This window comes from Balaenoptera borealis, assembly GCF_965194805.1.
Source record: "Balaenoptera borealis genome assembly, chromosome: 4".
Classification (NCBI taxonomy): domain Eukaryota; kingdom Metazoa; phylum Chordata; class Mammalia; order Artiodactyla; family Balaenopteridae; genus Balaenoptera; species Balaenoptera borealis.
In genome coordinates this window covers 125,535,691-125,550,469 of record NC_138861.1, presented here as the reverse complement: position 1 = coordinate 125,550,469, position 14,779 = coordinate 125,535,691, and the positions used below count along the sequence as shown (strand labels likewise).

Below are 14,779 nucleotides of genomic sequence, written 5' to 3'. Positions count from 1 at the left end.
ACTTTCAACTAGTGCTATGAAACTAAACAAGTAATCAAATTTTTTAAAATCCCTAGTATAATTCAGTTAATAAAGCTTCAAAGAGTAAATAAATATATCCTCTCTTCAAGGATAGAATATTAAAACTCATGTAATTTGAGCATTCTGCTCAAAAGTATTCTCCAAGACATAGGCTTATTTCCAGTGATCAACCAGTTGTTTTTCCTCTCATAAATATTTTTGAAGAATCATTTAAGACTTGATTGTAAAGAATTAAGCTTTTGAAGCAATAAAATTTATGACCTGAGATTTGCTTTTGTATAAAAGAACAACTTCATCTCGACGCAATAGATTAATTTAGTAGCTATCAGGCTTTAATTCATCCTCTGTAGTATCCTTTATCTTATAATTAGTAGGAAGTGGCTGATCAACCTTCTCTTTCTATTTAAAATGTCAAGCAGAGATATGAAGGGTAGAAAGGACAGGGAGAGGCTTCTGTGAATGGTTAAACCATGATATTTACAATGTGCACATACAAGCAGGTATATGTAAATAGTTAGATCCTTGGGCTTCAGCCATCACATTGATAATATGAAGCTAATTGTAATATTCTGAGAATAATGTTGACGGTTGAATTAAATACTGAACGCTGTCTATAAAATCTAAGAACTTGTTAATATTTAGTCACATCTGCAAAATATCCATTATTCCCAAATATTCCCCCCCGCCCATTCTGTTTACTCATTTTATAATGTGACTTTGAAGTTTGTCCCCAGATGAAAAGAGAGCTTCCTTGCCTGTTGACTTTGGGCTCATCGTAAGACTTGCTTTGGCCAATAGGATGTTATATCAGACTAAATGCAAGCAAAGGCTTGAAATGTACTTGTGTCAGTGAAATTGCTTCTTTTTCTTCTTCCATCTTGTAATAAAAAAACATACCCTTGTCTGGCCAATGATCAAAAAAAAAGACACGTATAGCAGATCTGGGCCCAACCTGGAGGTTGGAGGCAAGTCCAGCTTAGACCAGCCAACTATCAACAGAAACGCAGATACGTGAGAGTAATGATTATTATTTTAAGCTAATGAGCTTTGCAATGGTTTGTTACACAACATTATTGTTACAACCATTGTTTTATGTCTTTATTTTATAATGAGCAGTGAAAGTATAGAAGTCTTTTGCCGAGAGTAAGAAAAGACTATAAGAATTAGAGGAACTGCAAACAATTAAAACACAGTCCTAGAAACACAGATGTAGAGATTTCCTCATTGTAGTTGTGGAGGGGTGTCAGGATTATAGTGGTACTTGGTCCCTTTCTCTCTTGCTCTAGTGGTTGCCTCTTGTGTTTGGTCCTACTTAGAATTTGTGGATGCAGGTTTTTTTCCTATACTTTTGTCATTTTGTTTGTGGGAGGCGGAGTGGCAGAATAACAAACATGGTGTTGGGGATTTTCCTTCAAACATTGCAAGTGGTATTTCTACCATATACACCTCAAATATCCAATCCAGTTGTGTCAGTCACCGAAAATCCGAGAATGAATTGTGACCACTGGCCATGCTCTTTAGTTCGTATTTATGAGGCGTTGACAAGCACCCATCTACCACCTCTCTTAAGGTAGCTGTAAATTTCCTGTTGTCCTGGGGAAAGCCACTCTATTCTGTTCGCGGTGTGTTGGATATCAACAGGTACTGTGCTGGGTAGAGAAGTGCCTGTATTTCTCTACCCAAGACGGCAGGAAGGAAACTTACAGCTCCCTGGGAGCCTAGATATTACTGTATCGACCTGGAAGGACAGAGAAATAAGACCACTGACAGCGAGGCTAGCCGAGCTGCACTGGTCAGACCAGGCAGTGGCTGACCTAAGGAAGATAACTTGCTTTGCTTACAAGTAGATGTTTAAGTGATGCTGAATACAGGCAATATTAACTTTTGTTAATTAACTTTTGTTTAAGAACAAAAGGCAGTACTCGCCTTTTGTTCAGGCCATCAACATGTATTGTTAAAATTACTGCATATCCCCTCCTCAGATACTAAGTATACACTGTTCATGTTGGTGTGTGTGTTCATACCCGTGTGTCCCAAATCTTGTGTTTTTTGTTTTTTTTTTTCCTTTTCCTGAATGTGATCATGTTTTGGATGATACCTGAGCAGGGTTGCCTTTTTTTATTTATTACCATTATATATTATATTATATTATATATTTTTTGCTTTCTTATAACTTTAGAGGAAAGTCAAATCTTGGTATTATTAAAATTGTTTAAAAAAGAATAAATCGTCCAGTTGATAAATGAAGATCACTGGTCTGTCTCTAAAATAATATGAATTTTTCTTTAATTATTGTGTAATAATGTGCCAGCTATCTAGTCCACACAATGGTTTTGTATGTAGGATAGGGAAGCAGTGATGCGCTCAGTGGGAAGATGTGCAACACAGACAAGGGGGACTCCATGTGTTTTATCTACTTCAGCAATGGAACTGAAACTTGGGGCTTTTGTGAATAAAACTTAGCTGCCTTGTACAGTCCTTTGAAAGAGACATACGTGATCTGTGAGAATTATAGTTTTCCTTTTTAGAAGAAAAATTTGCAAAAGATCTTTCCAAAGATACCGTGCCACAGATCTTTTGTTTATTGTTCTCTGTAATAAGGATTAATTGCTATTTAAAAAACCATGTAATTGATTTGTTCATCTTCAAAGTCTTTACTTTTCACAAGAGGATGGAGCTGTAAAAAAAAAAAAAAAAAATTAATAAAAATTTAGAGAAATTAAAAAAAAACAAAACAAAACATAGTCCATTGAATCTTGACTAGAACCCTCCAGCCTCAGTGCTTATTTTGTTTTGTTAATATATCTTAATAATCTTAATATTTCTTGATCCATAGTCATTAAGTCACTAGGAAGTTTTTGTGATGAGTATAATTATGCTGAGAATGACACTGAGTAGCCAGCCTATCAGGGCTAGTTTCTAACCTAATTTTCATGTAGGTCATGTTGTTGTCATAGAAAACAGTGAAAAATGATACTATTCAAATTTTAAAACAGGAAAAAAAAAATCATTTACATCTGAGGCATCTACAAAGCACATGTATCTAGTCTGAGGGCTTGGTCATCATAATGGTAATAATCAAAACATGTTAGTGATTAACAGATGTAAGAGTTATGTAAGAAATTAGATGAGGTACTGTGTAGGTTACTTATTCTTAAAGTGTCAAAATTGATAATGAAGTGAAGTATAATTTTAAAATGTTTCTAAAAATAAACAGCAAAGTTGATCAAAGAGCAGGAAAGCTAACAGAAGAGGATTGGTGATTAACTGCCACCAGATACCATTACCTCTCCTAGGCTAAACCAAATAGAAGAATGTTGTGGGCTGAATTGTGTTCTTTTAGCATTCATATATTAAAGCCCTAACCTCTAGTGTCTCAGAATGCGATTGTTTAGGAGATAGGGCCTTTAAAATTTGATTAGGTTAAAATGAGACCATTAAGTTGCGCCCTAATCCAATCTGACTGGTGTCCTTATAAGAGGAGGAAATTTGGACACACAAAGAAACACTAGAGATGCACATGCATGGAGGAAAGATCATGTGAGGACACAGCAAGAAAGTGACCATCTGTTAAACATGGAGAGAGGCTTCAGGAGAAACCAAACCTGAGGACACCTTTATCTTGGACTGTGAGAAAATAAATTCATGTTGGTTTAACTTTTTTGGCAGTCCAAACAAACTAATACAAAGAGATAAGCCAGACTCATGGTAGGCCAGTCAGGCAAGAGGTGGAGCCATGAGGAAATGTAACCGCTGAGAGATATAGTGCAACACAGAGGAAGTGATATCTCTCTTCCTCTCATTTTTCATTCTCTAACCCTCCTTGCCAATTAGAAGGGGAAAAATACATTTGCCTATTTGCTTCATACCAAGTTTCAGGGACTTTGTTAATTTGCTTCAGCCAAAATTGGAATCACCACCTAATTAAGTTTACAGTGACAGTGTTCCTCAAAATTCCTCAGGCTTAAGTGCTGGTGCAAAATGTGATCTCCTTTCCATTGCTTTTTAGGCAGATTGAATTTTAGGGTTGATCTCTTCTATCTAGGGTAATTCAGAAGTTAAGTATTAATTTGAAAATGGTAATATATTTGTTATATTTTCAATATTTATTTTTATTTTGGGGTATAGTGATCACAGATAATTTGCTAAGCCTTTTTTTTCTTTTGCTAAACATATGTGGAAATGTTCCATCGACATACAAAAAATAGATATTCCTCATTCAAAAATAGATACAGGAATTGCTATATGTTAATGCAATTTAAAACTTGATTATATTTTAAATATATAATGAGTTACTTTGGGCTGTCTAAGCTGTCCAATTATAAAATAATGTGTACTAATATCTCCCTTTCAAAGCTTTATTTTCCTTTTTTACATAGAATTTTTAATAGTATTGACTTCATACATTTACAGAAAGTCCCCTACATACGAACGAGTTCCATTCCAATTTGTTCATAAGTTCAACAAAGTTAGCCTAAGTACCCAACTAACACAATCGGCCATATAGTGCTGTACTGTAATAGGTTTATAATACTTTTCACACAAATAATACATAAAAAACAAACAAACAAGAAAAATAAAGGAAACATTTTTAATCTTACAGCACAGTACCTGGAAAAGTACAGTAGCACAGTACAACAGCTGGCATACAGGGGCTGGCATCAAGTGAAAAGGTAAGAAGAGTTCCTGACTGGAGGAGGGAGAGGAGGTGGGAGATGGTAGAGCTGAAGGATCGTCAGCAGTAGGAGATGGAGGGCAAGCTGCAATTTCACTCATGCCTGACATTGATGGCACAGGTTCTGGTTCCTTGCTGGATTCAATTCTATCTACTCTTGAAAAAACGATCCAGTGATGTCTGGGTAGTAGCTCTTTTTTTCTCATCATAGGTGACATGGTAGCACGGGATTGCATTCTGAACGGCTGCTGCAACCTTCTTGTGCAGTTCTACATTCGGGTCCTGTGCCTCAAAAACTAACAGTGTCTCCTCAAATAAAGAAAATCCCCTTGCCATTTCTTGTGTTGTGAATCTCTTCTGTTCTTCAGTTACTTCTTACCTCTTGTTGCTCCACTCTCTCAATCATTTTCACTTTTGTTTCCATCTTTATCACTTCGCACTTGTAGTACCAGCTACATCACTGCTGCTTTTATGCTTGCTTCCAGACATCCTGGGCTTGAAATAAAAATACTGTACTACTGTATTCTATACAGTACTGTACAGTAAAGTGCACAAAAGCACAACCACTTGTAGAGGATGCACGCAGGTGACAATGTATGCCAGACACGTGAACTAACTTATGTGATTGGACATGAGAACAAATGTTTACATCTTTGAAAGTTCACAACTTGAAGATTCGTATGTAGGGGACATACTGTAGTTGGTATTTTGAGGTGTATGTTAATTTATGAATGTTATATCTAATTCCTAAATTGAGCTTTGTTATCAATACACTGTACCCATCTTTAACCTATTTAAAAATCATATCATTTGAATTAACACTTATTTGATGTTTAGTGCCACTTAATATTTATTTCTATGTGGTTATCTATTGTGCATCTGTAAAGTTCTTTAACTTTTATTTTGCACTTTGTTTAAAAGTTATTTTAAGCAATGTAGAGCTGTTTATTTACTTTAACCCAGTAGGATAATCTCTGATATTTTATGGATTATACTAATCTAATATATATATTAGATTTATTTTTTATCACATTTTAATTCTCTTGTTTGAAGAGATTTTTATTTTGGCCAGTTTGATACATATTACTATTAATTGTCCTCTTTCCCACTAGTTAATCTGGTGGTTCTACTGCACAGAAGGAACTCTTAGACTAATGTAACTTTTGAATTTTTACCTGCCCTGCTATGATCTGTAAAAGATTTCACTCCTCACCTTCCTCCCATCTGGGCTTTGATGTTTGACCCAGTTTCTATTATTCTGTTTTTCCTTGTAATATGTGTACTAGATTTTAAAAATCCTTTTCAGCAGAAATGTTACAAGCTGAGACATTTCATTAATACTATCTTAGATTTAAACACACATACACGGGGAGATGAGAGCGAGAGAGGACAGAAACGCTGATTACTCACCACAATTCTTCGTCTTCCCCTATCTCCAGTTCTAGTTTGGCTTAATGCACTGTTTTGTTTATGACTTTTTACAAAATATTTTCTTCAGATAAGGGCGTAAGTGATATAATCTCTGGATCCCTGAACTTTGCAAATATCTTTTTATCACCCTGATTGATGAATGATATATTTCTTAGTTGCATAAAAGATATTGAGTTTCAGGCTTATTTTTACATTATTATGTAGATGCTATTCAGTCTTCTAGCTTCCAGTTTTGCAGATAAGAAACCTAGTATCAGCCTTATTATTTCTACTTTTACAAATCATTTATTTTCTCTAATTGAAAGCTTGTAAGCTTTTTTGTTTATCCATGGAGTTGAAAATTTTTAGCAATATATGCTTGTGTGTGTGGGTGTGTTCTTTCCAGTCTTACCCTGAACTTGGAAAAAAATTTAAAACAGCAGAATTTCACTTCAAAAGATTTTTGAATTTATAATTTATTTTGTTTGCCTCTCCTTAATTTGATTCTTTTAAAATATCATTCATAACTTTTTTTAAAAAATGTTTTTACATTAATTGTCATTATCTGCTCTAATTATTTTGTCTCTTTCTTCATGATTTTTACCTTTCTGGAATTTTACCCTAAGTGTTATGATATTTCTTCCATTTAATCTTCCACGTAACAATTGATCTATCCACTAGTGAAAATTCTTTCAATTTATCTCATGATTGCTTACAGGAAATATATTTCTTAAGTTCCACAGACTGTTTTGTGCTATAAAAACACTCCCTGACAATACTGAACCTTACTTGAGGCCTGTAATCCTAGAAAAGAGTGAAGGTTAAGAAATCTCCTCACCCGTTGTGTTGTAAAAAAGGGTTTACTACAAAGAACCACTCAAACCCATATGACAGATAAAACTCATGGACATCTCCACGTGTACTTAAAACTAGACGAGACACAGCTCCTTCAAATTCCCATTCTTTGTCTCATAAAAGATTGTCTGATCAGTTGGAACAAAACACTTGTTAAGCAAACTCTGGTTAATTTTCTCTGCTTCCCAGAGGTCCCTGAACTTGGCCCACCTTCAGCCTGAACCAGCTATCAGCCCCCCTCAGCCTCCCCTGAGAATAGGCTGGCCTTCAGGTAAAACATTCTCTGATCTTCTGTCCAGTTATGCCACTTCCATTCATCCCACTTGCCCATGCTTGGTCTTCTAACCTTGTTCCGTCTGCTCTATAAAAGAAAAATCCTTGAGATACTTGCTGCTCTTATGATCAGAATGTTCTCCCTTTTGCAATAGTGCCTCACCCTTGTTGAAATAGTACCTTTCCTCTTCTTACAATATCCTTTCTTTTTTTTTTTTTAAACTTTCTATCCACTTCTTATATTTTTTTAAATCAATTTATTTATTTATGTATTTATTTTTGGCTGTGTTGGGTCTCCATTGCTGCGTGCGGGCTTTCTCTAGTTGCAGCGAGTGGAGGCTACTCTTCGTTGCAGTGTGCTGGCTTCTCATTGTGGTGGCTTCTCCCGTTGCAGAGCATGGGCTCTAGGCACGCGGACTTCAGTAGTTGTTGCACGCAGGCTCAGTAGTTGTGGCGCACTGGCTTAGTTGCTCCGTGACATGTGGGATCTTCCCGGACCAGGCCTCGAACCTGTGTCCCCTGCATTGGCAGGCAGATTCTTAACCACTGTGCCACCAGGGAAGTCCCTACAATATCCTTTCAAGTAAAATTTCTCTTTACTAAGTTTGGCTTTGGTTTTTATTTTACATCCTAAAATCAATCTCCCTCTCTGTCTCTCTTTTCCTCTCATTGTTGTTCAAGTTGCCACCTCTCTCTTCCAAAAATTCCACTTTACTATGATTTATCTGTTTGATATGTTCAGTTTGTTTTCTTTTTTGTTTTTGTTTTTCTTTTTTTCTGTCTGCTAGAACACATTAGGTACGTTATCAGAGGTTTTTGACTACTCCTTGGAGCGTGGCTTCAGGTACTAACTTAAATGGACCCCAAGAGGGGTAAGAATTATTGGAACTCCCTCTCTGTGGACTAGAGCTACACCAGCTTAGAAGTTGTCAGTTCCCTTGTCCAGGAACTAAGAGGAAACTTTTCTCCTCCTAATGTTGGATAGAAACTTTAGAGCTTTCCTAGCTTTAAGGTTAGAGAGGTTTCTGTCTATCTGATTTACTAATTTTCAGCCTCTTGAGAGTCAGGGAGAATGCCACCTTTCCTTTCTACACTGCATAGATCTGCTCAAGGCAGTGATTCTCCAGAGTCTCTATTCATGAGTGTGTGCCCTGGGATATTCTACCTGTGGTCTCCCAGATATCATTTGATCTAAGGGAAAAACGTCTTGTAACTATTTTCATTCCATTGGACCACATTTTTTATACTAACTCTCATATTTCAAAGAGCTATTTGATTTTAGAGACATTAGTGTTTGGTACAGAGTTGGGGAGCACATTTAGTAGCAATGCTTTGTACTGCCATTTTCCAAGGTTTCACAGTAACCTTCTCTAGTATTAATAGCTTCCCTGGTTTTATATCAATACTATGCAATCTCGGGGTTCCCTACGATACAGAAATATTTCTAATTAGTTGAGGAAAAAGAGAGGGCTTAAATATGATCTCAAAAAGATCATTAAAGGCAAAAGGGTGGGGAATCTGCTGGTATAAAAAGGCAAGAGGAGGAGATTCAACATTCTGTGTAATGCTAGGCAGTTATCCAAGGCAATGAACTTCAGGCCTTTGCTTTAGCCAGGGTAAAAACAAGCAATCCTTCCGTTATAGAAGCAATTGACAAAGTGATATCACGGACTTAAGTAAGCAAAATGACCTTTTCCCAGGCATGTAACATTAAAAATGCTGTTGCTGATGTTTATGGAGAATGCCCAAAGAAATATAGGTTATTACATCACTTCTACTGAGAATTTCTGGAAGAATTTATTTGTGTGTACTTGTGATTACACATCAAAAAAATTTAAGTGAATATTTCTGATACAATAAAAACTAGCCAAATACTTTGATACTACCAAGTATGTCAGGCTACTGAGCAACAACTGAGTTTTGATTTCTGATTCTGTTGCACTCATAATTAAAATAAATAAAAATAGGACTTTCCTGGTGGCATACTGGTTAAGAATCAGCCTGCCAATACAGGGGACACAGGTTCGAGCCCTGGTCCGGCAAGATCCCGCATGCCGTGGAGCAACTAAGCCCGTGCACCACAACTACTGAGGCTGTGCTCTAAAGCCGGTGAGCCACAACTACTGAGCCCACGTGCCACAACCACTGAAGGCTGTGTGCCTAGAGCCTGTGCTCGGAACAAGAGGAGCCACCGCAATGAGAAGCCCGTGCACCGCAACAAAGAGTAGCCCCCACTCACCACAGCTAGAGAAAAGCCAGTGAGCAGCAACGAAGACCCAATGCAACCAAAAATCAATCAATCAATCAATTTATAAAAATAAATAAATAAAAATACAAAATCTACAAATTTATGCAGGACACTTACACCTACTAAAAATTGCTATATTGCAGTAGAATTCATAACAAAGAGAGCAGAGAGTTAATGGAAGAGCAGTCTATGAAATTGTCTTCTATTATAATCAAACCTTATAAAATGGCAGAAGAATAAATAAGACCTTCAATCAGTATAGAGGAGAATCAATAAAGTTGGCAAAAAAGAATAAAAAGAGGAATGTACAATTGATGCTGAAATGCAAATGAACACTATCAACCAGCCCCAAGGTAGTAAAACTAGTGCATCAGGAACTTGAAAAATGAGAACCTAGCTCTCTGTCACATGCATGGTAAAATTTGCCAGAAGTTACCTAGAGGAAATCAACATTTTGTTCCCCAGATAAGATAGTTTGGGACCAATATTGATGAGTTTTCTTATGATAATATTTACAACCAGTGTAAAAAAAGAATATGAAATCTTGTTGCAGTGTCACTAAGAAAAACTGTATTTGTACTCTATCTACTACTGACTCAAATGCTTTCTAGCCTGTGCTGAATTTAATTTAATAGAAAATAATATCTGTTGCCCATGTTGGGACAATGAAACTATGTTGGCTAATTATATTAATTAAGATGCTAAAGTAGGGATCATTCAGCATAAGTATCAAATCAACATTTAGTTAATACTATCTTTATCCATATTGATGACCAGAAATTGTAGAGCCTTTGAAACCAACTAAGTGGGGAGTCAAGGACAAAATATATTATAGAGAACACAAACAATAAAGAAATTGGACACAAAGTTATTCCAATTAAAAATTTGCTGTGCCATAGAAATAAAAAGAAAATAACATGCATAATTCTATGATAACTTTGAAATGAAAAAAATACATTTTTACAAAAAGTTTAAAAAATGGACTTAAAAATGAGTGGGAATGAATAGATCAATAACAGTTGTAGAAATTTTTTAAATTGTTAAAGAATTATTTTCAAGAAAGTGACTGAATCAGGATGAATGTCAATTCATTCATTTATTCAAAACCTATTTAAATTGATCTCCTACTCTCTTCCAGGTGCTGAATTAGGTGCCAGGTACTCAATGTTGAAAAGATCTTGTGTGGTGGCTGCCTTCTAGGCCGAGGAAGGGGGAAAGGCAACTAAATATTATAAACTTTTATAGGATATTAGATTTATAAAGGAGCGTATCACTCTGATCTCATTTTGGAATGCTGACTAGAGGAAGTACCAGAAACGAGAAGGACTGGAAGAGTTAGAATATTTTGCAAGGAAAAATAATAAGAAAATACAGGTGAATATCTGATCTTGGTTTACAAGTGAAATGTTAAATGAATATGTGATCTATGGTACAATAGCAAAGGAAAAGACCATGAAAGAAAATATTGTTAGATTTATTAACTAAAATTTCATCATATTAAAATGTCATGAAGCTAACAGAAAGGCAAAGGACAATATATAAAATTTAAAAATATGTAAAGCTGAAAAGTATGTAATATACTACATGAAAGTTTAATATTTTAATATATAAACTAACCTACAATAAATCAAGGAGAACCAATACCCTTCAAATAGAAAATTTTCAATAAACATGCATAGTCCATTCACAAATTACTATTGAGGAAAAAGATGTTGCTAGTAAAAATGAATGCAAATTAATAATGTGCAAATAAAATAAAATAATGTGCAATTTTCTTTTCAAATTATTGATGATCAATACAAAAGAAATAATAGCAAATGTTTAATGCTAAATAGACATTTAAAAATTGCTGTTGGAACAACAGTTTGATTCAATTTTACTTGATTTAACAAAACCATAGAAACTGTCAGAGTATTTGACAAAATAATTCTACTTTAAGGAATTTCTATTACAAATATAGCATAATGGTTTATAGAGATATATATTCAAAGAATAATAATTAAGGTACTTAAAAATTGAAAAATAATTGTGACAGTCAGTATTGATGTTCAAAAATTTTTTATTCTTGTTTACTGAATATGTAGTAGGTGTTTATGGATTCAGTCATGTTCTCTCAACAATAGATTTGTTGAATTCCTAACCCCCAGTACTTCAGAATGGAATCTTTTTTTTTTTTTCCAGAATGGGATCTTATTTAGAAGTTGAGTCTTTTCATTATGCAAATTAAGATGATATACAGCTATATAGATACAGCTATATATATGCAGTTACTTTCCTAACGGTTGCTCTAGGGCATATGTATATTTGAATTGAGGACTTATCTGCAATACCACGCACTAAAAATATTATTGTGCATCATCCACAAATCTTGTACTTTGAGTTCCATGCTGTGACTGGATAGGACTTCTGTCTGCCTTCCTTCTGTAGGAGTTAACTATATGTTTGAGTGGGAAGGAGGGTAAACTGAATATTTGAGGACTAGAGGTCCATTGATTTTAGTGTTCATGAACATTTCACATCTCAGCTTCTTACAAAAACAAGTTAGTTTTATAATTCTGTTGTCTTTTAGTTGAGTATGGCCACATACAGCTAGTACCAGCAAAATATAATTAGGAAACTCCATATATTTTGTCAATTAAATGGGGGTAAAAATAACGCGTGAGTCGCTTCTCAATGCAAACTTTAAGAGCCAGTAAATGGTTTGTTTTGCTCCCCTTCTCTCTAACAATGTCACGTACGTGTGGCATTAGAGATCTCAACTCTTCCACCAATCTAAGTGCAAGATTCAGATGATGTGGACCTGTGACCTCATTGACTTCTTGTTGGACATGCTACAGAAGTAATACATTTTTATTATTAAAAGCCATTAAGATTTTGGAGCTGCTTTACTGAAGAATACCTAGAATACACTGATCAATAAAATGATTGTCATTGTCCAACAATAGAAACATTTGACAATAAAGAAAATATAAAATATAGTGTTAAGTAATTAAGTACAGACTGTAAAACGTGATTTAGTGAAAGATTGTATGTGAAATACTCCACGTATGTATGTTTATATTAATGTATGATGTAGGTGGATACACTGAGATAAATAACATGAATGGATATACACCAAAATATAAATAATTTTTATGCTTGTGAGATAAAATAACAAATAATTTCAGTTCTTTTCTTTCACTTCTTTTGTATTATTTAAAATATCTCAAAAAATGACAATCAGAAAAGTAAAACACATGTAAATTTTTTCTTATAAATTTATAATACATTCAACTTTTATATGCAAATTAATTTTTTAAAATTTTATTTTTGGCTTTAAAAATATTTGGTTGAACTCAATATATACAGTCTACTTTTATGGATACTTTTCAAAATGAGTTTAAAATGATATTGTTATTAAACTAAAATTGCTTTGATAAAGAAATATATCTCTAAAGACTGTGAAAGTATTATAAATGAACCAATACAACTTTTAACAGCTAATATATAATTCTCAAAAAAACTCTTGGCTTCTACTAGAAATTTATTTCCTCTGTATAATTTTACTAAAGAAAATGTTAAAAGTTTGTGGCAATCCTTACGCTTATCAAAATTATCTTGATTGGGATGAAGCTGTGGTATCATAGAGATCAAATAAATAAATTCTTATGTCCTATGTTATGACTAGTGTGGGTAAAAAGTGAAAAGAAAATGAGGTAGGTGATCAATATCTGTATAGAAGATATTAGAACGGAAAGCTAAATGCCCTGAATCAGAATAGTAAAGAATACTATATGTGAATGAACAAGGATAAAATGGCTGAGAGAACAGGTGCTGTGGGCTTATGAAAGAGAAAATAAATTTAAGAAAATGTTGTGTGTAAAGAACAAGAATAATGTTGGATCAATGTATGCAACTGTAAAAAGATTGCTTTAGATTTTAAAACACAATTATGGAGAGACTTGATATGGAAAGAAAGAATGGTAGGAGGTAAAGACTACCAAGGATGTTTCCCAGTTCCTGTCCAGGTAGTAAACTAGTACAGTCTGCTGGTTCCCCGCTCTAGAAAAAATGGTGGAAAATTACCGAAAGAGAGCAGGAAATATGAATAATAGAAACAAACAAAGCTATTATGAAAAAATCTTGGAGAAACTGAAGGCTGCCTTGAAGTGGAATATGTGTTGGGTAGTGGCTGCAGCTGGAAGGCAGGGGCAGATTGATGCAGCAGTGAAAGAGTAGGTGGAAAAAAATGTTTAATATCTACCTTTGACTTTTCTTCAGATTGTTTTAGGAAATATTGACTGTCTCTTAGCAGTAGTTGGGGTAAAATCAAAGCGTTAAAGGCCCTGACGGAGTCCTCAGTGCTAACATCTGGTTCTTTGACTTTCCCACTTCCTCCCTGTCTGAACTCCTGAGGCTAGTGTATTTAAACCTATAAGGACATTCATCAACTTTTACCACCTTCTACAAAAGAGTTTAACGTGAAATGCTGAGGAGTGCTATTCACTGCTTCCCTCTCTAAACACACTATGGCAGATACAAACGTGTCAGCATCAGGATTTAGGAGTCCCAAGTGGAAAGAAATACAAATAAAAGAAGAAAGTGTTGAAGAAATAATGGGAATAAATATCTTAGATCTAGAGAAAGATGAAAATGCAAAAGTTGAAAGGATTCATGGAGTGATAAACGGAGAGATCAAGAAAATCCCACACCTAGACAAATTGCAGTTATATTTAGAAATATCAAGTATAAAAAGAAAATTCTAAAAGCTTTAGGAAAGAAAGAGCAAATAATCTTTTAAAAACCTCACTCATTAAATGGATATAAGACAGTTAGAAAACAGTGATGGATAGCATAATATATTTTAAGAAAAAATATAAAATATAATTTATTTAATAAAGTTTTATATTTAATATAAAATTTTCTATAAATATAAATTTATATACAATATAAAACTTTATATGAAAGATAAATATTTTATATATTATATAAAGATATATTGTATGGTATGAAATATAAATATTTTATATATTATATAAAGATATATGTAATATAATATATAATATATAAATATATAGATATATAATATATAAATATTTTATATTATATATTAGACATAATATATTAAATATTAAACATATATATTTTATTTATATATAATATAATTTAATTTATATATAATATAATTTATAATTTATTTTTATATAAATATACATTTTATAGAATATGAAATTATATATGATATATTTAAATACATTTAAGGTTTTTAAAGTATTGCAATATTTTAAAGCATTAAAATAAAAATGTTCTTCCTAGAA

General features: G+C 33.8%; 1 protein-coding gene and 1 long non-coding RNA gene across 4 annotated transcripts in view; one reads left to right on the top strand and one right to left on the bottom strand.

Moving 5' to 3' along the window:
* Positions 1-14,779, top strand: part of LOC309627547 (bifunctional heparan sulfate N-deacetylase/N-sulfotransferase 4) — an 865,109-nt gene that overhangs the window by 320,951 nt on the left and 529,379 nt on the right. The window lies entirely within an intron of this gene.
* Positions 1,218-6,775, bottom strand: LOC309627635. The gene is made up of 2 exons (XR_014243878.1): positions 1,948-6,775; positions 1,218-1,916 (listed from the first exon to the last, which is right to left on the bottom strand). It is a non-coding gene; the product is annotated as an uncharacterized lncRNA (long non-coding RNA).